Source organism: Ictidomys tridecemlineatus, chromosome 2 (genome assembly GCF_052094955.1).
Source record: "Ictidomys tridecemlineatus isolate mIctTri1 chromosome 2, mIctTri1.hap1, whole genome shotgun sequence".
Taxonomy (NCBI): domain Eukaryota; kingdom Metazoa; phylum Chordata; class Mammalia; order Rodentia; family Sciuridae; genus Ictidomys; species Ictidomys tridecemlineatus.
This window is the reverse complement of record NC_135478.1, coordinates 195,285,852-195,312,606: the sequence shown is the minus strand read 5'-3', so window position 1 is coordinate 195,312,606 and position 26,755 is coordinate 195,285,852.

Genomic DNA, 26,755 nt, shown 5'->3' with positions numbered 1-26,755 from the left:
AAGTTCTGAATCAGGTTAAATAAAGACAGATTTTGTGAAAGTGGCTTTTCTAGCAAGCTGTTGTAGATGTCAAATAATGACAGTTTTCCTGGTGTGATACTTTTTAGGGAGTTCTAAACACATTCTGTCCCCTCAAGGCTGAAGGGAATACTAGCAGCTAGTGTGCTGGTATTACAGTTGCTGTGGCCGCACAACTACTGATCTTCAAGGTATCTATGAAGCCAGGAAGAGGATGATGGGAATAGAACAAGTTAATGTTACACCAAAAATTTTAAATTCTGAAATTCACTTGTTTACTTTAAATTGACACCTCTAGGATTATTCTAAGCATTGTTAATTTTCAGAGTTTAAAAATATTGTACACAATACTTTTCATTGTTTTTGTTGCTTTTATAAAGGTGAGATTTTATATACTAACTTCTTCATTCTGAAGGTTTCCCTCAAATATATTTTATACTCCACAAAATCTTCCAACTAACACATCCTACATCTCAGATTTAAATACAAATATTGTATTTTCTGTGTAATACCTGAAATATATGTTGTTTCACTATTAAGGCAATTTAATCCATCCATTATATGCCATAATAACATCATTGCAGTAGAGTGAGACAGGAAAAGACATACATCATTGATATTCTTGCATATCATGCTGAACCACAAATATGTCAATGATGCTTTATTGAATATTGGTCTGAATATTCAGTTCTTCAACAAGAAGGAAGGCTTCTAGTAAGGAGTAGTTGTCTCTCCATTTTCCCTTAGAATGACAGTTTTTAAAAAGTGCTACCAATGTGTGAAGCAATGCTCTTTAAAGACAGTGTTGTGAAAATAAAGGAAAGTCATATTTCTAAACCAAAGTTAATCACATCAAAGAAAAATGCAAGCATATGTTTTCAGATGGAGGGAACAGGAAAGCATGTGTTGTGAGTTGAAGATACCCTCCACACCATCAGGATGCAGGCATGGTGCCAGAGAAGCCAACTCATCATTCCTGCAGCTCTGCACTACACAGAACACCTCCCTTGTTTCTCATTGGATTATTGCTTAGCTTGTCATAAAATCTCTCAGTATTCAACCAGAGAAACAAAATCTATTTCTTCAATACTGTGGCCTAATTACTTTCACCCCTAAAAATTGGTACAGAAAAGTGCCTTAAGGCTATGAATCTGAAAGGACTAGATGCTGTAGTAGTTCTGAATAATCTAATGTACTGAGCAATGACTGCATTAAGAAACTGGAAACAGATAAGGGCATAAACTGGAGGGTTTTATATCCATGTCTATCTGCATAATTCTTAAATATTCCACTCATTGATTTCAAGGAACTCCTTAGGAATGAAGAAACTGAAATGATAATTCATACGTTCAAAAATTTAGTTGCTTTGTCATAATTATAATATAATAGTTTAAGTAGAGGATGAAGAGGGAGGCTAAAAAATGAACTTTTCTGCCTGTCTGGCTGTTGGCAAATCAACATTATTATTTACCTAATCCTGATATCTAGGATAATAAGAGATGCTTGCAATGGAGTAAAATTTGATTTAAATGGAACTGACCTCAATGCAGCAAAATTTAAGGCAAAGTGATACTAAAAAAGCAAGAGAAAAATGAAGAATATTCAATATATAACAAATTCTGATTATGGGCAAAAGGAAGGGACATGCCATGATTCCAATCTTTGAGAAATGAATTTAGAGTGTAATATAACACATAAATCCCTGCCATTTTAAGGTAGTCCTTAACTTGAAGACACTTCATTAATATAATTATCATATACAAGGCCCATTGTTCATTATCATTTTTTTTCTTCTTTAATGCTTAGCCTGAAGTTCACTGCTTCTCATGCAAAGATGTTCACCATGTAAAGATGGTCAGTCACAAGCCATTCTAAAATAAAACAAATAGGTATGAGTGCAAGTATAACAACAGCAACAACAACAAAACAAAAAAACAATGAAATTTAAGAATAAAAGCAAACCCATAAATTTAGGAATTTGACATATAAAGTCATAAATTTTATAAAGCAATTTTAACTGTGAATGTATTTACCAGATTACAATGATTTAAAAAAGGGTGAATTAAAAAAAAAAAAAAACAGTGCAGCATGAATGATGATTGTTCCAACAAATTCAACTAAATGGGAAAACAAACAGCATGAGGGCTGGAAAAGTAGCTAGATGGTAGAACCCTTTCCTAACACTTGTGAGGCCTTGGGTTTGGTTCCCAGGATTGCAAAAAGAATTGAATACCCAACAACAAATTATCGTAATAAGAATAAGTGGTCAATGAAAGAAAAATCAGGCATTCTAAATTGCAAATAGCACAACCATGTGCCTGGCTGAATCTATTCTAGCGAGAACTTGAAGAACTTTGGACAAGTAATTCAGTCTTCCTAGGCTTTAGATTTATCTCTGGTGAAATTAAGATTGTTTAAAGAATGAGTTATTGTAACCCTTTGAGAAACTCATATCAAAGTTACTGTCACATGGTGAACAATTAAATATATTCCATTAATACATTGTGTCTTGTAAAGATCTTCACTGAAAATCCCCAAGTTAAGTTGTGTTGTAATGGATGTTGGAGAACTTTAAACTTTAATAACCTACAACTTTTAATAAAAGTATCTGGCAACCATTAAGTCTCATACACTGGCAGAAGATAGTAAGAGCTGATTCTAGAACTCAGAAATATTGGTTCTGAATGTAACTTTTTTTCAAGTTATTATATCTAGGTTGTATTCAGAGATATTGTTCACAGCAGATCCAGTTTCTTTCAACAAAATGATCACAGTAGTTTAACTAGCGAAGATAAAGTTAGCTCATTGGAAGAAACATTTTTATTCAAATAAAAATTTCCCCTTTTTTCCTGTTTGGAAAGAAGGTTTCTGAAATTCAGCATGCTACAACATTCCAGTTAAATATCATTTTAAAATGCAATCTCTATTTTTGGAAAATGAGGGTTATTGGATGTTATATAATCATTTTCAAAGCTTGCTGTTTTCTAATTATCTCAACCATAACTTAGTTTAAAAAATATTGATTTAAAGTAAGGATATGGCACAAAGAAACATTTTTAACAGGTGCAAGATTGAAAGACACTCATGTTATTTCATTTTCTTCCATTTATACTCTTACTGTGTATGTGTATATGTGTACATATGTGTGTGTGTGTGTGTGCACATGTGACAATGTTAAATTTATTAAGATTTTGTGCACCTTTCCAAAATATAAAGGTCTGAAAGCTGGTTGGTTATGCTAATCCTTGGGTTTCTGATGATCTCAAAGTCCTTCTGTTATTGAATGTAATAGGTGCCTTTATCCCCAGGATGAGGTCTTACGTTAAGTGGCTTTGAAGCATTATATTAAATGGCTTTGAAGCATTATCACCTGCTTGGAGATATTTTGTAAATCTTATTCTGAAAAATATATTTAGAAATTTCAACTAAGAAAATAAAATGTGAAATCACACTTAATGTTCAGGGAAAGACTTTAAAAGTGTGAATACCCCACTGTAGTGGACCATGCTAAAAGTGCCTCCCTCTGCTGTGCTTGAATCCCTCCTCAGAGCAGCTTTTAGCCTGTGGACTTTGATTCTTATCCTTCAAACATAGCAGCAGTCTTTTTATAGTAGAATCTATTTTTTTCAGTCACTACTTAGGAATAAAATTGATCACAATGGGAAATTATGTCAGTTAAGCAAAGAGATGGGCTCAGGACTGTTAAGAGGAAGGGGACATAACACTTTCTAGCCAAATTTATTTTAAAAGGTGTATTGGGGGAAAAAAGTGTATACCAAATCAGTGAAGAAATAAGTAGTGGTTTGAACATCCTTTTAGGATGGAAGATTTTTACACTGTGAAAATCTGATTTTGAGGCTTCCTCATGAATAAAAATAACTCAGCCATCTGTACCACCAAAGAAAAAAATGACCATCATTAATGACATCCTCGCATCTGCTTCGTTTGTAAGTCTGAAGGTAATAGGACAAGAGCAGAAATGGGTGGATCTGGCTAACAATGATTAAGTAACGTGCTGGCATAATAGAGTATGATGGAGTATGACCACAGTGAAGCACCATGCCTGCATAGACTTTTGTATTACTGAGGAGGACAATGTACACGTGGACATGGATGAGAGCTGGCTGCCTTGGAGGAGAAAGGGGCACACTTCACATGACTCTTCAGGTGACTGTGTGCCAAATAGATGATGAGTGGAGGCTGTCATAGAAGGACACAATAACTATGTTTCATTTGAGAAAAATATTCAATGCAGAATGGGAGCAGTTATTATCAACTGTTTAATGCTAACCTAAATTCCATTGCTTGAAATTTAATTAAGGTTTTTCTGGAGACAATAGATTTGTGCTGTTGAACCTGTCTCCATGTTTTTGATGCAGCTTTTATGAGTCTAGATAGTGAGCTGAGATCATGTTTGGAGAGGGGTGTATGTCCTATTTAATCTTATATGACACTTGTTATTTTATTACTTTTTCATCCACTTTGCTGCAGGCCTGTGATACTGCAGTTCTTTCTTCACATGTCAACTATATCCTGCCTTTGTTACCCTTGACAGGCTGGATGTCAGAAAGACACAGCTCTGGAGTATTCGAGGAATGGAAGAGTAAAACAGAATTCCTGCAATTCCCAAGAGCTTGTCAAAAATACTCAGGGGCTGAGAATTGGAATCTAAAGAGAACAGTACACCAAAGTGGAGCAAGTGCTTCTGGACTTTCCCTCCTGATCAGTGAAGGGAAAGAGAACAAAAGCAGAGGGGATGGGAGGGAGCAGGGTATCCTTGGAAGCAGAGCTGACTGAGCTCCAGTTGTTCCTTCTTGCCTGCTGAGGTACCTGAGGAATCTGAAGTTGTTCAGAATCAAAACAAAACAAACAAAACAAGTCTCTCTGCCTCCAGAGAGAAGCCTTTGTACTTTATAATACACATTTTCCTAACTATTTCATGTAGAAAAGAAAAATTCCAGTCCTCTCAGTTTTCCTATGATCTTTATTCCTATCAAATGTTAGGGAACTAAAATGAGAAAATAATTGGCCAATTTCTTGCCTCCTTTTGTGTGACAAAAAAGAGAAAAAAAATGATGGTGAAACATGTTTACCATGTGTTAAGATATGGCCAAGGAAAAGTTTGATATGGTCAGTTAGTAGTCTGGGCACCAAAAGTCACATATCCATGTATTGATAAACAAATGCTGAATGTCTTCTCTGATATAAGGGGGGTGACTCAAAATGGGATAGGGAGGAAGAGCATGAGAAGAAGATTACCACTAAATGGGGAAGAGAGGTGGGAGGGAAAAGGAGGGAGAAGGGAAATTGCACAGAAGATGGAAGGAGACCCTCAACATTATACAGAATACATGTATAATTCTTTGTGAGGGGTGAAAAAAGAAGTGTGTAATATTGGAATGGGTAGAGAGAAGTGATGGGAGGGGAGTGGAGGGGAAGGTGGGATAGGAAGGGCAGCAGAATAAAATAGACATTTTATTATTGCTGTATGTATATAGGTGACTCTATGATCAATGTGATTCTGCAACCTGCACAATCAGAAAAATGAAAAATTATGCCCCATTTGATTCAAATGTATGAAATGTCAAGATCATTGTAATGTCTGGTGTAACTAATAAAACAAATAAATTACAAAAAAGAAAAAAGAAAATCCTACGCAGCTTTGGGCACAATTAAACTAATAGTAACAATATGTAGATCAAAACTTAGGGTGCAATTGCTGGGCATGGTGATGCACACCTCTAATCCAGCTATCCTGGAGACTGAGGAAGGTGGATAGTAACATCATGTTAGCCTCAGCAATTTAGTGAGACTGTGCTTCAAAATTAAAATAAGAAAGGCTTGCAATGTGACTCTAACTCATGGTGGATCATTTCTGAGTTCAATTCCTGGTACTATAAAAAAAAAAAAAGTTTACTGAGCCTGATAATTTTATACCTGAAAAAAGGGTAAAACAGAACTGTCCTGGGAAATTTCTATCATTTGGGTCATTATTGGATTATTGGTAGTAAGATCAAAGTTACAAAAATAATGAAATTTCTCTCTTTGTTTTGTTACCTGGCTTTTGAAAGCAACCAATCAGTATCTTCCTGAAGTTAATGTTATCTCCCTGTTTAAACAGTGTTTTAGTCAGCTTTTCTGTCACTATAAACAAAGGACCTGACAAAAACAATTTCAGGGGATGAGAAGTTTATTTGGGGCTCACAGTTTCAAAAGTCTCAGTCCATAAATGTTCAGCTTCACTACTCTGGGCCCAAAGTGAGGCAGAACGTAATGATTGGAGGGGTATGGAGGAGGAAAGTGTGTCAGGACATGCCACTCGGAAAGCAGAGAGCTCCCCACACTAGGGACAAATTATACATCACAAAGGCACACCTCCACTAATCTACCTCCTCCAGCCACACCCTATCTGCCTACATTTAAAGCCCACTTATTCCATTCAAGCAGATTAAGCAACATCTCTCATAATCTAATCATTTTGCCTCTGAAACCTCTTGCATTGTCTCACATATGAGTTTTGGGGAATACCTCATCTAAACCATAACAGACATTTATCTATCTATCTATACATATTAATTGTGAAAATTAATGGAATTCACTGTATTTCCATACATGCACCACCCCCCCCTTAATTTCTTGCATTGGAGAAAAAAACATATGCAATATTTGTTTTAGCTTTTTTTGTTTCTGGCTTATTTAATTTAGTATGATGTCCTCCAGTTCCATCCATTTTCCTGCAATGATAGGGTATAATTCTTCTTTATGATTGGATAATACTCCTGTGTGTGTGTGTTTGTGTGTGTGTGTGTGTTTGTATGTGTGTGTAATGTTTTCTTAATTCATTAATCTGTTGATGAGCTCCTCTGCTAATTCCATATCTTGGCTATTGTGAATAGTATCACAATAAACATGGGCATGTAGGAATCTTTTTTGTATGCTGACTTCACTTCCTTCAGATACATACATATGAATGGGATTCTTGGATCATGTAATATTTCTAATTGTAGTGATTTCAAGAACCTCCCCATATTGTTTTCCATAGTGGTGGTTCTAATTTGCATTCCCACTAATAATTTATAAAAGTTCCCTTTTCTCTGTAACCACATTAGTATTTGCTATTTTTTCTTTTTTCTTTTTCTTTTTCTTTTTTTATACTAACCATTCTAATTAGGGTGAAATGGAATCTCAATACATTTCTGTATTTTTGATTTGCATTTACCAATGACTAAATATATTGAGCAAATAATGGTCAATAAAGTATTTATTATTCATATGTACTTCTTGATAAATGTCTACTTAGGTCATTTGTACATTTTTAAATTGCATTACTTGTTTTTATGTTAAAATTTTTGAGAAGTTGATCATTTGAAAACTTTTTTCAAAGTCTTTATAATAAAAACTATGACCTATGTGGTAATATCAGCACCCATTTAATAAATGATGAGATGACAGATCTGTATGGAAATGATTGGAAATGTGGCAGTAGAGGAAACATTTTTCTCCTTACAGAGAAAATTAATCTTTATTTTGTTAATTTGGGAGTATTATCTCAGGTAAGTGTTCTAAGTAAAGTTACAGATAGCTCATAGGTTTAGAGGCAACAGGGTCTCCAGAAACAGGCAAGTAAACAAAATCCCCATAAAGAGAGCTTCCTCACTACCAGACTATTTCAAATGCATAATGACACTTTTTATGAGACATTTATAATAAATGACCTCATAAATGAAGTTCATATCAAAAATATCACAGAAATTATCATGAAGGGAAATGACAGATTTTATGGATTGCTTATGGGAAAAATGTAAAATATCACAGTTTATTATGAAGTAATTGAGAGTGCTCAGGAAAACATAAAATCATTTTTATTGAGAAAAATTGATTCAGAGATGTTTAAAGATATCTTTTAAAAATGAACATGAATCATAACAATAGGACAGTCTGTCAGTGAAATCTAAAATTACAATTTTAGATAAAGGAAATTAGACAAAAAAAAGGCAGAGCAGTGTGCGTGCATTATGTGTATGTGGTGTGTAATTACACAAACCTATCGATAAAGAGGAGATAGAAAGTAAAGAAAATAGTAACTACATTGCTTTAGTATTTCCCCCTGTCACTGACTTTGTGTAAATGCTGAGACCTAATTAGTGATCAGTAGGAATTATTATTGTTATAATTATTAAGGATTATTATTGTTATTTAAGGTGACACAATGTTGTTAGAAACAGTAATTTTATTTTCTTGAGTTCTGGGTTAAGAATCAAATATGAAGTCTTTCTTCACTGTTTCTTAACTTGTAAATTTTCATTGGAGTATTTAATTTAAAGTATACCCATTTAATGTTTTCTTCAAACAATGCTACAGTTAACAATAACTAACTTAGGAAAATGCTTATTCCACTTTAAGATAAAAACAAAAATTTTATGCACCTTTGCTCATTTTATTCTCTCAAGAGATCTATGATTTAAATACTATTTTTATACTTATTTTATAGATGTGGAATCTGTTTTTTAAAAATACTGAGTCATTTGGTTAAGTCATTATAACCACTTGTGTGTGTGTGATTCCAGAGTCCCTGTTTTTAAGTCACCATAATAATTTTTTTCCTGAATTTAATGAATGCTAAAAGTTGTTTTGTTGTTTCTTCCTTCCTATTATGAAGATCTTCCCTTCCTTAAGTTGAATCATGGCTAGGAACCCAGTCTACCTCTTGATTCAAGAGGATTCACACTGGAATTGACACTTTCTTCTTGGTTTACCATGGTGGCTGTTGAGTATACCATAGATATTCTTTCCTCTATGAGATTTCTGTCTTGTCAAAGTCAGGAAATAGGCTCCTTCTCTTTCATTGTTCCCCCAAACTGAAAGTAGAATGGAATTTTTACTCCTCCCTGTGAAACTTTGGAAAGTTTTTCCTCATCAGAGTAACTAGCATATTATTTTTCCTGATGCTTCGTAGTGTGACTTCCTTTTTCAAGGACTTTCAGAGTCCCTGCAGGTATTTTGATATAGTGACTCCCACTGAGTTTGTTTTTGCCTGATGGAAAAATGTTATGGAACATTTTGGTGTGACCTTGCACTGTGACTCTGCCCCAACTATGGCATACTAGCATTGCCACAAACACTGGCTCTTTCCAGGATTACATTTTTCTGAGTATCATGTATGCTGACAGTTGTATCAGTTTCTCAGATTTAGTCAGTGAGCAGTAGGGATGCTCTGACATATTTTTATTCTACAAAAAACTACCAGAGAAGCTTATTTGGACAGTAAAGTTAGCCAATATTTTATGACTTATAGAAGCAATGTCTCCACAAGTAACAAGTCTGGCATAAATACATCTTCTAAAATTTTACTGCAATATTTAACCACCATTGATATTACTGACCCTCACAACCCTTTGTCATTCAAAGGTTTCATAATGTCTCCCCTACTCTAAGGGGGGCAAAAAGTAAATTTAAAATTCTTAAAGTCTGTTTAAACTTAAATACAATAAGTCATTCACACAGATAAAAAACAAATCAGTGTATATAATAGAATTTCCACTTACATTCTGGTTTTGAAGCTTCCTTAAAGCACTGCTATTTTTCTTTGCATATGTCTTACCTCTAATGCCTTATTTTTAATTAAAGTAGAAAAAAATTTAATGCTTAAGATGTAGACTTTACAAAATCAGGAAAAGGACCTCCCTAGAAATCTTACTATATACATATATACATATAAACACAGAGCCATGACCTTCCTTTGTGTATACACATATGCACATATATCAGAATTACATACATATACTTATAAACACATATTAATTATGTACATTTGGATGCATAAAAAATTTTATGCTCCTCCTCTTTTTCCCTTCTCTCATTTTGAGATAAAATCTCAAAATCAAAGGGTCTTTAAGCAAATGATCAGCTCATTTTTTGCTTTTCTTACTCAGTTTTTGGGCTTTTAACAGCTTCTGTTAGCCAATGCAAAGTATATGTGCATTGGAATAACTTTATAATTAAATAAATTGCAACGCATGTAATCTATACAATAAGTCATGTTTTCCAGTCTGTGGTGCCCTTTCAATTCTCTGCATGATATTCCTGTCTAAAAGGCAATAATAGAGACATTCTGATCTTGAAAAGAAAAGTGAGGAAAATCAACATCTAAAACTCAGAAAAGTCCTGGGTAGTAAAAGGTCTTTGTTCTGCGGAGTGTTCTCCCACAGAGGAACAGAATTTTCTTTTAGCTTTTACATTTGACTCCCAGGCTCTGAAATATAATAATCAAAGCTCTTTGCTACCTTATGTTGAATCTCTTGTATGTGAAATCTTTTTATTTAGCAAGAAATGGAATTCTTGCCCCCAAATAATTTTATGAAGGCTTGAACATTTGCCAGTTAAAAATATCTTCTTTATTATGATGTTACAGAAACTGCTGGTAGGCCACTGGGATAATTAGAGAAGACTAGAGGATATTTAATGAATTTTCCAGGGTGCATCTGAGAATATATCTTATATTATCATATGCTCCTGATAATTTTATTTTTTGCTTTCTAAATTAAAAGATATCCTGTTGCTCTAATGCTTAAATTAGAGATCCAACACAAATTTGGAACCTAGAAAAGGCTAACTTTTTCAGACAGTTTTGAAAGAAGGGGCGAGGCTTCATCCTCTGGCTTCTGCTCTGGGCCTTATATTCTCCCATATGAGCAGAATAGTATAAACTAATCAATAGTTTATCTCAAGTAAAAATGCTTGTTGCATTTTCAGAGGTTGAAAATGTCATAACCTTAAAGTTACATGGAAAGAAGAAAGGTAAATGAGGCCATTGGAAATTGTTCTGTATTCATCAAGCACCTTGATAATCTGCAGAGCTTCTGTGAGGAGGTGGGTATTTCAAACTAGATTACTCAAGCTAGATCTTTGTCTTGTAGATCCTTCAGCATCACAAACAAAACTGAAAAAGCAATACCATCTCACAAAGGATTTGCCATGAGGTTTGCTGCATGAACTCTGAGGGCAGATGCTGAACTAGAAGCTATGCAAAGGGAAAGGGGTGGAGGATGATGGTGGGTGGTGGTCTCTGCCCTATCAGCGGTAGGAAGAAGGGAAGCAGAAGGAGGACTTCTTTCCTTAGAGTGAGAGAATAGATATGGACATGTTGTAGTACTACATTAGAAGAGGTCATTTGTGGGGCCTGAAATCCATACAACTCTACATTTTCGAGAGATTTAGGAACAGAATGAGAAAGATTAAGTGGAGGTAGGACAAAAATGGATGTACAGTAATGTGGTTAATTTCTTATAGCTCCTGCAAGTGGTGCTTTCTTCAGAAACAGCAGACCAGCCATATCACCAACTTGATATGGCAGCATCAATATCAAGAAATAATAGCTTCAACAAGTATAGAAATAAAATGAGTATCTGCCACGCTGGCATGTGGCATCTCTAGGACCTTATTTCTTATACAAAGTGTCCACAAACAATGACCCACAGGTCAATCAGCTAATCAGCCTTTTTTGGTAAATATTTTTTTTTTAACACAGCCATACTCATTCTTTTTTTGTATTATATGACTGTATGTAGCAATATGTAATATATTCCTACTTTCTGTGCTAAAGCCTCAGAACCATGAGAGCAGAGCCTAGTAGTGGTGGCATAGACCTATGGCCCACTAAGCCTGAAAATTTCAGTCTCTGGCTGATTACAGAAAAAGATGACCTTAGGGGCCATGCCTTCTGTTGTATCACACAAATCAGAAGCCACCCCATGGCAGATTGGGCCGAGAAATGTAAAAGGAGGTAAGAAAAACACTTCATAAATGCCTCATGAATTACTAAATTGTGACTTTTGTCCTTCACCTATCTTCCAGATTGATTTAACTTTGAGAACACTTTTACGAACTGTCATTCTCTTTCTCAAAGTATGCAAGTAATAAAACTAGTAAGAGCAATCCACTTCAGTAATGGGAAACCTCCCTAGAAGAGGCTCATTCTTACTTGTTTGTTTATTCTTTCTTGTTCCTCAGAATCCGGTTATATGAAGAAAGAGCAAAGAGTAACCTTAGCACAGGCACTCAAAGGATGATCTGCTGACTAGGGATGCCTCAAAAAGTTGTCATAACTGGGTCCATAAGAGTTGGTTGTAGAAATTTAGAATAAACACATAGAGAATTTTTTTAACATTTTAAAGAAGTATTTTATATAAGTTTAATATGATCTTTTACTTTTTATTAGTGTAATATATTCATACATAATACCACAGTATGTTGACTTAACTTCTTTTGGAAAAATTTAGGGGAACTGCAAATAAATAGGACCACATTGGAAAACATTGTGGAAGTTCCTCAAAAGACTAGGAATGACAGTCTGCAATATCCACTCCTTGAATAGGAATTTTAAAAGTTTGTGCCTTGAATTTTATATGTCTGTTAATTTCATCTTTATATTAATTCCAATTTGTAAAATTGTCAATCTATATATCAATCTATATATGGGTGAAAATAAAACATTCTTACCTGCAGATAGTTCAAAGTATCTCAACTATACAACTTTCTGTTTTATTTAGCTTTTAATCTCTGGGACCAAAACCCCAACAAAACAACTTTGAGGCAAAAAAGTTTATTTTGGCCCTTAGTTTTAGAGGTATAGTCTATAGTCAAATGACTCCAAAACTGAGAGCCCGAGATGAGTCAGAGCATCATGGTAGAAGACAGTAATTGAGGGAAGCAGCTCAGATATGGCCACCAGGAAGCAGAGACAGACCTCTGCTTACCAGGGACAGAATACAAAACACAATGTCACACTGCCCTGTGACCTAGTTCATTCAGCCACACCCTACCTGCCTATAATTACTGCCCAGTTAATCCACATCAATAGAATAATCTACTAATTAGGTCATACCTCTCATAATCTAATAATTCCTTCTCTTCCTGAGATGCACCCAAGCCATTTTACTGTTTCTTTATCAGCACAGTCTTTACTCTCTGAAGTATTCTTGGCATTCTGGTCTTTTGAGCTCCCTGCAGAATTGGCCATTGAACACCTACAATGTTCTAAAACTCTTCCATTTTGCATCTCTAAACTTTTCAAAATGCTTCTACAAACTCCAAAATGTTCCAGAGGCTTCTTAACCATGTGGTCATGTCAGTCACAGCAATAGTTTCATGTTTCAGCACCAATTTCTGTGTTGCTTTTTTTATTGCTGTGACCATGTAACTACCTTACAAGAACAACTTAGAGGAGAAAAGTTTATTTTGGCTCCTGATTTCAAAGGTTCAATCCATAAATTTCTATAGCTTTGGGTTCAAGTTGAGGCACAACATCATGTCAGAAGGACATGGTGGAGGGAAGCAACTCAGGACATGGTCACTAGGAAGCAGAAACAGCTCCACTTGCCATCAGCAAAATATAAACCCCTACTGACCTACAGCCACACTCTACCTGCAGACAAGACTGCCCAGTTAATGCATATCAGTAGTTTAATCCACTCATTAGGTTATAAATCTCATAATCTAATCATTTGGCCTCTGAAAACTTTTATATTGTCTTACACATGAGCTTTTGGAGGATGCTTTATATCTAAACCATAACACCTTTTAATGGAGGAGATTTGAGATCCTTAATCTTCAATGTCTTCTCATTTCTATGATTTCTGAGGAAATGTTCCCTATTGCTTTTGGTGAGGCATTTACTATGGAATTCAAAATTGAATTCTTCATCCTGTAAAAACTGCAGTCAAGTATTCTGTATCAAGAAGTTCTCCCCAAGATTATCAAACAGTTTCTTGTTGCTGAGTTAAGTTTCTTCTCAGCTTTCACTGGTTGCAGACACCAACTATGTCTTATATAGGGTTTCTGCCTTTTTATCACTCCCAACCTCTGCTGTGGGGTCCTCTTATTTCACCATGAACAAACTTCACTCTGACATCTGGCTCTTTGCTCAACAACCTAGGAACTAATAGTAGCCAAGGTAAGTGAAATCTTATAGCCTCCCCTTTTTTTTTTGATCAAGTTTGTTTTAATCTGACTGCAGTCCAGGTTGGTATCAGGTATTAATAATTTTTTTAATCAAGTCTCAACACTCATTTTTCCCTCCCAACAGTTGCCAAAGATGGCAAATAAGTGGAGGTTTCTTTTATTTTCATTATGTTCTATCCTCTTTTCTGACATTAAAATCATAGCCATTCCATATTGGAAAGTGAAGATATATTTTTCAAATCTTAGGAGAATACCTTAGTCAGAGTCTGCTATTTTTAGCTTCTTGATTTGCTAAATGAAATCTAAAGAGATTAGAAAAAAAGACTTTTGCCCTCAAAATTTTATTGCTTTCTTATGTCAGAAGCTGAACACTAATTCCTTCTCTCTCTGTCTCAGTCTCTATCTCAGGCTCCATGTCTGAATTTATTTGGAGAGGAAAGTTCAATTCCAAAGCAGACAACCACAGCCAACAGTGTTTAGACCTTTTGCATATTTAGAAAGGTGTTGTTCACCAAAAGTATCATAGTAAAGTGTCAGGTTAGAAAGGAAAACCACATTGTGGAATAAACCGGTAAAGGCTGAAGTTCCTTCCTTTGCCAAAATGCTCATATGCAAAGCCAATCCCACTATTCAAATTTAATGTAATGCTCCCTTATGGAATTCATTTCCTTCTTTCTGGGTCAGGAGTTTAGGGTGGAAAATTGGTCATATATATTGCTCCTATATTTCTCATTTTTACTCTCTTCTCCTTTCAAGAAACTACCAAGCCAGAAATGACTTTTTCCCTTACTTGCTCCTCAACACTACCCCTGTCTTCTGCTTGATGCTAAAAGCAAGGCTTTCATGGTGAACAAAGGTGTTTGCTTTTTCTGTTGTCCAAAGAAAATATTAAGATGTGAATCCTTCATGCTCAGTTTTTTTATATCTAAAATGGAAGATAAATTTCTTTAAAATCTCTTCAATCTTCTCAATAGTTTGGTTTGCAAGGCTATTGTCTTGAACTGGATTCTACTTTGAGGATCCAAAGCTAACTATTAATTGCTTTTTGCTCTTTGCAACAAATCTCAATCTCCTCCTATACTTTTGCATCACTGCACTGTTCCAGAAGATGAATACTTTGTGTTAATTAACCTGACTATCTGAAATCAAAAATGTAAAGAGAAAAGTGCATTTATTTTCCAAGGTCTCACTTCATCTCTCAGTAATTACACTATGAGCTCTTTCATCTCACGTACATCCTGCCTGAACTATTTTATCCAGAAATTTCCTATACCAAGTGGATAACTTATTCTCACCTATAAGACAATGCCTGTTTATCCTATGACAAGGCAAGGATTTTAATCACACATGCTCATGCCAGGAAGCTCTCAGCATGCATAACTCTGTTCTCCACAGTTTCTGGTACCTTTGGAGTGCATTGAGAAGATGTATTTTGTACACTGAAAGAAGGTGTTACAGTGTATAGTATATCAATTAAATAATTTGTTATTTGTGCTAAAACAGAAAAAGCATAGTCTTTTCAAAATAAATGTGAGTAAACCGTCTTATCTTCCTCTGCCTGGATGCCTTACCTCAATAAGCTGTCAAGTGTTCCTGTCCCTTGAGGATTATTATTAGGTTCTTTTTTTCTCCTAATGTCTCTTAGCCTCCCTGGAACTACAGAGTTATTCCCAAATCCAGGTGTTAGTTAGTGTCCTGATTTTTAAGTGCACATTGGAAGTTCAAGTCTTTCCTAGTTCTCAGGTTATTGGTGGGCAATAACCAACTTCAAGCAAGTTAGAAGGAGAGACCTACATCTTTTTAAATAATATTAGCTTTGAAGTGGAGAGACTCAGGAGAGTCTTAGACCCTCCCATACCTGGTCTCTCTCTCTCTCTCTCTCTCTCTCTCTCTCTCTTTCTCTCTCTCTCTCGCTCTCATTCTATCTTCACATATATCTAGACAAACAGTTAATGGATTGTAAATGACAAACATTGCTGTTTAAGTTAGACATACCTCTCTTTAATATGGGAAAATGGATAAAGTTAATCTCTATATAATTTTTTTTCATGTTTCTTATCCTTTAATTTCCTTCCTCCTTCATCATCTTCTTACCAGAAAATCATCTTCTTTTTTTAAAAGATTTTTTTTTCATTCTCTAGGGTTCAAATTGAGTCTGAAAGCAACAGACTACTTTGAAAAAAAAAAAGCAAACTAACAACATAAGGATTATATGTCCATATGCAAATGAGAAGTGATAGTCAGTATGTCAGGGTTCATGAAGCTGCTCAGCATGTTCATCAAAACCGCAGGCCTATTCCTTTCTGACCTGTTATTCTTCATATGTTGCTTTTGTTCAAAGTAGAATCCATATGGTTACTGCATTTTGGGGCACTGAATATACATTTCAGGAGGAAGAGGAAGAGCTGGGAGGAAAGAAATAGAAGATATCTGCATAGGACTTGGGGGCTTAAGCTTTCATCTCATTGACCACAATTAGGTCTCATGGACCTGTCTACTGTCAACTGCGGGAGCACAGGAAATTTGATCACTCGTTTTCTATTCCTCAGGCTGAAGGAGACAAAGAGGAAAGAGAGTGAGGCGGTATCAAGGGTGAACTAACTCACAGTAGCTGCCATGGTTTTTATTTTGGAAAAGGAGGAAGACATTTGAGAGTCAATGAGAAAAATTCATGTCTTAATTTTATCTCATTTTTAAAATGTTTTTTTTTTTAGTTGTCAATGGATCTTCATTGATTTATATGTGATGCTGAGAATTCAACCCAGTGTCACACATATGCTAGGCAAGTGCTCGACCACTGAACCAAAACCCCAGCCCTCATTTTTCTTAAAGAAAGTTTCCTAGAAAAAAAAAATACATTGCAGAAGAACATCAATTGTAGATAAATCATCTAAATGATAAATTCAAGATAAAACATAATTTTATGTTGTCAATAGAAGTCCGAAGATGGGGTAGGCTAATTAATAATCTCTTTACAGTGTTTTTCCATGGACATATCATCTTAACAGATTCATGAATCCGGTCACTTCCAAATCTTCTAATAATTGTTGGGTCTTTAAAAATGCATAGGTAAAAACAACATGTAGATGTAGGAAATACAATAAACAATGGAATCAATCCCTTCTACAGTTGTCAAACACATCTATTTAGAGATATAACACAGCACAATATTATGATTATTATTTTTGTTAGTCAGTGTTGAACTGCAAATGGTATGGATATTTTATATCAAGTATTGTAGCTCAAGTGACTGTTAGTAGTTTGGATTAAATATGTTTACAGGTTTATAGAAAGGAATATTTGCAATTTTATGTGTACATATCACATTTGAAGCAGAAAAAAATTCTGTACCCATATTATAACTCTTATTGTTTAAAATATTGGCTGAACCTGGTTAAATGCTATGAAATGTGAAATGTGTGAGTTTCTATTTCTCAGGCAGCTCTTCCCTGGGTGTTTTATTTTCCCTTCAGACATTGAGTCCTGCATTATGAGGGGATATTTTTTTTTTGCCTGGTATTCGTATATTATTTGGATACAGACTGCTTTTTGAATACTATATTAGTCAGTACCTGAAATTTTGAGTAGGGGTGGGGGAGAAAACAGCCTTTTTTGACTAATCTCAATATCTCCTCAATGGGAAAGGAACATTGGTGTTCCAAGATGAAGGAAATAAATGTCATTAAAGGGAATGCGGTTAATATTTTGGAGTTTTATAAATTATAAATCTTTAGATAAAACAGTATATATTAAAGTGTTTCTGATTTGGTTCAAAAATAAAATAAGGACTGAAAAGAGTGAAAGTGCTGCAAGCTGTGGTGTTTGCTGAAATGTGGCAACAACTACAATGCCATAATTTCTAAATAGCTAAAATCAATCAAGGAAGTGAAATGTGAAGTTTGACATTTATAATAAATTACACTATTTACCTTAATGCAAGTGACATAATTGAAGCAAATTAAATAGAGGAAAGGAACAACTGAGCTGTAGCTAAATCATGCTTTAGTCAGTGTTCAAAGTTTCCTTTAAAATGTATTCAGAATTCGTAAAATTCTGGAATGAGAAAAGTTAGATTCCTTATAAAGTTGTCACTCATTTCAAGCTAGTGAATTATGGAATTCTTCCATAAATCTATATTCCCATAAGAAGAGTTAAGACTATGTAACTTTAGGTAAATAGCATCAGCGCATCAATAAAATTATTACTGTGGTGAGAAATATCTTGAAAAAATAACTACAGGCTAAAATCTTGAGAATAGAGAGTATGTAATAATATGCTTTATTGATGTAAAAATATCCTAAAATTTTATTCAAGGCAGTACTATGGTTATTGTTTCAGTCAAGTTTATTAAAAGGTAGAAAAGAGAGTAAAGTATATTGGGAAATGATTTCTTATAGTATAAATAGCATTTTAAATATTTACTTCTCATACAATTAAGATATATTATAAAGCCCACACATTTACTAGATGTCAAAAAACAAAAATTTCTCTGGGGGGTAAAGATAATCATCTAATTATCTTTTATAAGTAATAGAGTATTTTTAAGTTCTTATGTTTACATTTCAGCCACGGTCAAAGAATAATAGTGCATATTAAGGACATAACTAACTAATAAAAAAATAGAATAGTTAAATTTTAAAATAATTTAACACAATTGTCTTCTTTAAGAAAAGTTCCTTCTATAACATGCAGAACACAAGCAGGAAAGCATAATAAACATCTAGTGGTATAAATTTTTATATTAAAAATTGTATCAGGTTGAAGCAATTTATTTTGAAAACAGCAATGAGAATTATTTAATAATAGATCCAAAATAGATGAATAGTCCTGTGAAACAGAATAACAAGCCCAAAAATTCATCCATGTGTATATGAGGAAATTAATATTTGAAAAAACGGACATGGCAGATAAGCAGGGGAAAGTCTTTCTTTCTTTATTTATTTGGCTTGAATAATTCTTTATACAGAGAAGATTAAGAAATATATTCTTAATTTACTTCATAACTAAATTTCCATTTTAATGAGGTGAAAGTTATTTGGGAAAGACCATATATACACAAATTAGTTTTTGAACTAGGCAAGGAATATCAATATCCTTCCTAGATACAAATATAATTAATAAAATGAAAACAAAAATAAAGATCAACTTGATTACAGTAAAATTAAGAAGTGTCCATCAAAAGGCATAATAAATAACTGAAAAGTCATATATGAAATAACATTTGATAAATAAGTATTATCTCAAATGATTCCTTCAAATCCATATGAGAAGAATAAGCAAATCTATAATGAAATTAGCAGAAAGCTGAAAGAGAATTTTTAAGAAGAGTACATTAAATGGCCAATAAACAACTGAAACAATACTTATCCTCATTAGTTATAAAGGGAAACCAATTTAACCAAAATTATGTATAACTTCAATCCTTTCATATTGGTCACTTACAGAAAGTCATTCAATACCAAGTTTGAGGATTTTGAGCATGTATTATGCTCATCAGTGCTTAGAAAACTAATCATACGAAAATATTTTTTAAAATTCTTTATTAGTAATATTTTATAAGTTGCATATAATGTCAGTAATTATACACATTAAATTTCATCAATTTATATTTAACTTCATCATGTATGCATATATATATATATTTGTGTAACTATCATGGCAATCAAAATATAGAATATTTTTATGACTCTAAAATGCTTCCTCGTTTTTCCATTGCAGTGAATGCCTTCCCTGTACTGACCACAATGGACATTCACTTATCTGCTTTCAGGTACAACTGTCTTCCCTAAACTTTGGATTTGTGCTGTTTTTTACCATTATCTTTTATTGCTCAATGTGAAGCAAAATGTTTTATTTACAGTTGATGGTCAATGTGGGTCTTTTATAAATAAAACTTCTATGAACATTTTCATGATCAATTTTAGCTCAACCTTCAACCTGTAATCTGTTTTGAGTTAACTATGTGGTGTGAGGTAAGGGTTGGGGTATATTCTTTAACAAAAGTATCTGATTGTTTCAATAAAATTTTTGAAAACGAATCCATTCCTTATTGAAGTACTGTGGAACATTTATTGAACAGTAATTGACCATATGTTTAGGTCTGTTTCTGAACACTCTATTTTGTTTTGTTGATTCACATGTCTATTTTTATACCAATCGCCCACTACCTTGCTTACTAGTAGCATTGCAGTAATTATTTTAAAGGCAGGCTAATCCCCTTTTTAAAACATTTATTTATTTGTTTGTTTATTTATTTATTTTATTTTGTTCTAATTAGTTATACATGACAGCACAATGTATTTCAATTCATTGTACACAAATGGAGCACAAATTTGTATTTCTCAGGCTGTATACAATGAAGAGTCACACTATTAGTGCAGTCATATGTGTACATAGTGTAATAATGTCCATCACATTCTACTATCCTCCCACCCGACACCCACTCCCCTCCTCTCACTTCCCTCTGCCTATTCCAAAGTCCCTCCATTCTTTCTTAGTCCCCTCCACCATCTTATGGATCAGCATATGCATATCAGAGAAAATATTTGGCCTTTGGCTTTTGGGGATTGGCTTATCTCACTTAGTATGATGTCCTCCAGTTTCATCCATTTACAACAAATGCCATAATTTCTTTCTTCTTTATGGTGAATGAAGATTCATTTTTTTGGTCAATTCATCTGTTTAATAGCACGTGGACTGATTCCAAAACTTGCCTGTTGTGAATTGAGCTGCCATAAACTTTGGGTATTCCTGTGGTATGCTGATTTGAATTCTTCTGGATAAATACCAAGGAATGGGATAGCTGGGTAATGTAATCATTTCATCCATGGTCTTTTGAGGAGTCTTCATATTTCTTTCCTAAGAAGTTGTTCTAATTTGCAATTATATTAATAATGTATGAGTGTACCTTTCCCCCTGCATCCTCACCAGCATTTATTTTTATTTGTATACTTGATGAATGCTTTTCTAACTGGAGCAAGATAAAATCTCAATTGATTTGCATTCCCTTGATTGCTATGAATGGTGAACAAATTTTCATATATTTACTGGCTATTTTCTGTTTTTGAGAAATGTTTGTTTAGAGCTTTTGCCCATTTATTAATTGGATGATGATGATGATGATGATGATGATCATTACTTACTTACTACTACTACTACTACTACTACTACTATTACTACTTCTACTACTATTACTATTTGGTGCTAAGTTTTTTGAGTTCTTTATATATTTTGGATATTAATCCCTTGCCACAGGTGCAGCCAGCAAGCTCTCTCATTTTTGTAGTCTCTGCCTTCACACTCTTGTTTCCTTTGCTGTGCAGGAACTATTTTATTTGATGTCATCACACTTATTGATTCTTTGTTTTATTCCTTGAGATTTAGGGGTCTTTGTAAGGAATTCAGTATTTGTACCAATATGACGAAGTGCTGAACCTATGTTTTCTAGCTGTTGCAAATTTTCTGATTTATTTCATAGGTCTTTGATCCACTTTTGAGTTTACCATTTTTTAGGCTGAAAGATAGTGATCTTGCTTGAATCTTATACATATGAATATCCAATTTACCCAGCTCCATTTGTTATAAAGGCTATCTCTTCTCCAAGATGTGTTTTTGGCACTTTTGTTTAATATCAATCACTTTATCTATGTGGGTTTTTCTCTTTGTCATATATTCTATTCCATTGGTCTTCATGTCTGTTTTGGTACCATGCTGACTTTGTTATTATAGTGTTGTAGTATAATTTGAGATAGGTATTTTGATGCCTCCAACATTGCTTTTCTTGTTCAGGATTGATTTTGCTATTCTGGGTGTTTTATTCTTTTGAATGAATTTTGGGACTATTTTTCCTAGTATGAAAAATGGCTTTGGTATTTTGTTGGGGATTACATAGAATCTGTATAATGCTTTTGGTAATATAGCTATTTTGACAATATTAATTCTGTCCATCCAACTACACAAGAGTTCTTTCTATCTTCTAAGAACTGCTTCAGTTCCTTTCTTTAGTGTTTTGTAGCTCGCACTTGCACCTGTTTTGTTAGATTTATTCCCAATTTTTATTTTTGAGGTAATTTTGAATAAAATAGTTTTCCTTATTTCTTTCACAGCAGACTCATTATTAGAGTATAGAAAAGCTATTGACTTCTGTATGTTTATAAGTTCTAGAAGACTTCTGGTGGAGATTTTTGGGTATTCTAGATATAGGATCATGTCATCACTGAACAGAGATAATTTTACTTCTTTGTTTCCTATTTGTATTCTTTTCATTTCCTTCAATCAGGCTAGAGTGTCAAGAAATATATTGAATATCAGTCATAAGAGTGGGTATCCATGACTCTTTCTGATTTTACAGAAAATACTTTCATGTTTTCTCCATTTAGTATGGTGGTGGCTTTCAGTGTGTAATGTATATTGTTTATAATGTTGGGGTGTGTTCCAACTATCCCCAAGATTTTACTTTAATTATAAATGCATGTTGAATTTTACAAATATATCCTATTATTATTATTATATGACATTTCTTTATTAGTATTTTGATATTAAGTATTGTAATCATTGATTTCAGATATAAAGTCACTCCTGCCTTACTTAAATAAAACCCTCTTAGTTATGTTTTCTTGTCCTTTTTATAGATTGCCAGTTAATTTGGGGAAAATGCAAGTTTTTAATCTGTTTTTATTTCTTGGAATAACTTTTATATTTCTTATAGTGCATATATGTTGGCAGAGAATTGTCTCCAATTTTTAAAAATGTTTGAAATTCATTTGATTTGAAAAGAATTTTCATAGGGTATAGAATTGTATGTTGCTGACATTTTTGTCTTAGAAATTTCATGTTTTTCTCTTATCTTGTTTGCATGGCTTCTTACAAGAAGTTTGTTGCACTTCCTGTCATTTCCCTCTCCCATGTAACATGAATTTTATATTTGTTTTTTGAATTCACTTTTTTTTCACAGGTTTTAGCTTTTAGATTATGATGTTCCTTGGCATGATTTTATTTATGTTTCATCTGCTTTGAACTCATTAAATTATTTGAATCTGTGTGTTTCTAGCTTTCTTTAAATTTTCTGCCCTTTCTTTAAAAAATGATTTTTTCTTCTCTCTTCTTCTATTTCAAGACACTCCAAATACATGTAAATTGGAATACTTATTATTTTTCACAGCTCATTTAGGATATATTTTCAGTCTCTTTTATCTGTATGCTTCACATCAGATTATTTTTATTACTAAATATTATGGTTCATTAATTTCCTTCTGTAGTACCTAATTGACTTTTAATCTTATCTAATTTTATTTTCTGTTCAGATATTATATTTGAAACATATGAATTAATAAAATGAATGAATTTATTTATTTATTTGGCACTGCATATTGAATCTAGGGATGCTCTACCACTGAGCTATATCCCTATCCCTTTCATTTCTTATTTTGAGGCAGGGTCTTGCTAAGTTGCCAAGGCATACTTAGAACTTGTGATGCTCTTGACTCAGCCTCATGAGTTGCTTAAAATACAAGCATCCACCAACATGCCTGGATATAAAATTTATTTTTTTCAGGGGGAGATGATTAGATTTACTAAAAAAAAAAAAGAGCAGAAAATCTAGGGATCTTCCATATACCTTCTTTCCTTAGGAGCCATAATTTTCATTTTCATTTATATCTTGCAGTAGTTTGGTATATTTGTTACAATTTATGAACAGGTATTATTACTGTTATCAAAAGTACAAAATTTAAAATAGAATTCAATTTTTGTATCTCATGGTTCTATGAGTCTTGACAAATATATATTGTTCTACATTCACCATTATTAAATTTCTCATAATAGTTTCATCACTAATCCTTTTTACTGTGTCTGTATTTTTTTCTTTTCCAGAATGTCATATAATGGAATCAAAAATATGTTGCCTTTCCAGTCTTGCTTCTTTCACTTAGCAATATACATTTAATGATTCTCCATGTCTTTGCATGTCTTGAAAGCTCAATATTTTATCATGAAGATAATTCATTTTTTTCATCTCTAAAAGTTTCCATTAGATTATACACACATGCACACACAGAAACACATTTAATTTTTCTCATCAATTCCTTTTATAAATTTTTTAGTATGTTTATAAAATTGAAAGGTTCTTTCAGGTCCATAATGACTTGTTTTATTAGTTTTGTTATGTCTAGGTCTGTTTCTATGGATCAGTCATTTTTATTTCTCCTGCCTTTGGGTCATATTTTATATCATTTTATTATTGTGATAATTTTTATGGGATCTAGACATTTTAAATGTGCCTGGTATTTGTTAAGGAACTGAAATATCTTTTTTATCCCTTGAAGTTTGATATTTATTTTTTCTATAATTGATGAAGAAGAAACCTTTATTTATTATAAGACTAATTTGGGATGACTGTCATCTGCTTGTTTCTGGAAATCTCTTGAGACTACCTTAAAATTTCTAGCTGTTTCAGATTCCCTACCCTCTATCTATATCTCATCAACTCATTGAGAGTGTTGTCCTCTGTTTGTTTCCTCCTTCCACAACTGTGACCTGGAAAATTCTGCAACAAATAAGTTGGTGCAATCATAGGGCTTGCTTGACTTGCTTTCCTTCCCCCAGGCAGTACAGTATTCTTCTATCTGTTCTCAACTCGCTGAAAATAATATTTGTCTATTTTGCCTGGTTTTATAGTTGCTTATGAAAAAGGACAACCTTCTGACTATTAATCCTTCATGCTGAAAGTATAAATATATAAAAACTCCTTTCAAAGAATTATGTAATTCATCTGAGGATATCCTATAATACAAAAATTACATAGGTAAACATCGCAGAGAAAAATCTGTGCTTTGGAAAATGTATTTAAGCATGTTCATATTTTAATTGATTTTTACTTTAATATAAAAATCAATAATACCCCAAAGCTACTGAAAATAGACTGAATTCATTATGATATATTATGATAGAGTAATCCATACTTGTAAAAAAGGAGAAGAAACTATAGCTACATAAAATAAGTAGATGAATTCTGGGTACAATATGCTATATAGTAAAAGGAAAATTATAAAAATATAAGTATAGTTTCTTTTATCAAAATTTCTTAAACTCAAAAACAAAAAAAATGCATTTTAAGCTTATAAATGTATTTATGAAAGCTATAAATTAGTGCAAAGGATGACATAGTTGTGTTTGAGTTCTTTAAAGCAGAAAATAAAGAGATAAATATTCCTCATAGGCTATATTCTACACATATTTTAAAACTATTATTTATACATATTCATTTTATAATGATCTACTGGATGAGGAAATTATAGCTGGTTATGTTGAAGTGATAGCATGGACAATAATACTCATTTTCTCAGCTGTCGCTGTGTTCCTGAAACTGTTCCTGGAGCAACAGATACAAAAGTGAGTAATCCTTGGTTCTTTCTCAGTGTTTATTGTGCAATATAACAATTATGAATAAATTTTAAATACTTAATAATATTAAATATGAGGGTATGAATTATGCAGGTCAGTTTCTTTACATATGCTCTTTTATAATATTCTCATAGTTCTTTGTATATTAGTTATTATCTTCTTTTATTTTATTTTTTTTTAAGAGAGAGAGAGAGAGATTAAGAGAATTTCAATATTTATTTTTCAGTTTTTGGTGGACACAATATCTTCGTTTGTATGTGGTGCTAAGGATCGAACCCCGGGCCTTACGCATGCCAGGTGAGCGCACTACCGCTTGAGCCACATCCCCAGCCCTATTATCTTCTTTTAAAAGAGAAAACTGAAGTTCAATGTTGTTTGCAAGGGTTCATAAATTTGGTAATCATGTCTCTTCAAGGTTAAGGACTAACCCATGTTCACAATTCCAACCTTCTTAGGGAAAAATTGAGACTGAAAACTAATGCTTGGCACCTCACCTTTTCTTTCATCTGCCTTATAGTCTTGAACATGTGCTGCCAGAAGATGCCCTCCCCTGCCCAATTTCAATGACAGTTTAAAGGGTGAAATACGGAACTGAGGACAGCTTGACTTGGTGAAAGTGACCTGCAAAGCAACACCTCCTTTCAGAAAAGAGAAAAGAAAGTTTGAATTAACTCTTATTCCATGAAACAAATTTTCTGAAAAGAAATCATAAAGCTAGGGACACATCTGCAAACTTTGGGAACCTTTGTTTTCATTCCTTTTGTCATTATATGTGACACAAACTGTAGATATACTTGCATTTTGAATGCTTGACATCCACAAAAATATCTGATGTTATGTTCCTGAGTGAGGGTGGACAGTCTCTTAATTAGTGACTTTTATCCTGTTCCTGCAGTGTGCTGTTAATGACTTCAAGTAAATGGAAGAAAAAAGTTGCTGAAGTATCTCAAATGCAAATGAGATAAGCAATACAGATCAATTATTGTCCGTATTTAGACAGTGTACATTATAAGTATTTGAATTTAAAAAGTAGCCATTTGCACTCAATTTCCAAAGACTATGAAAAAAGAAAATATCTCCTTCCACTTTTAGAAGATCTGACTTTGTCATCATACAGTTTTTATAATTCTCTACTGTGGTTCTAAACTGTTACCATAACTGAAAAAAATGAAACCAAAATATTTTAAGAAGTGTCACAAAGGTAAAATTGGCACTCGAAAATATTGATTGTATTCAAAACTTTAACTCAATTTAGAAAACAATATACATATTTGCCTCATTTCAGCTCTGAATTAGTGACTTTTATCCTGTCTGGATATGACTGGAATGAAAAAAAAAAATCAGCCACTCTTCTGTGATTAAAAACACATACTTGTAA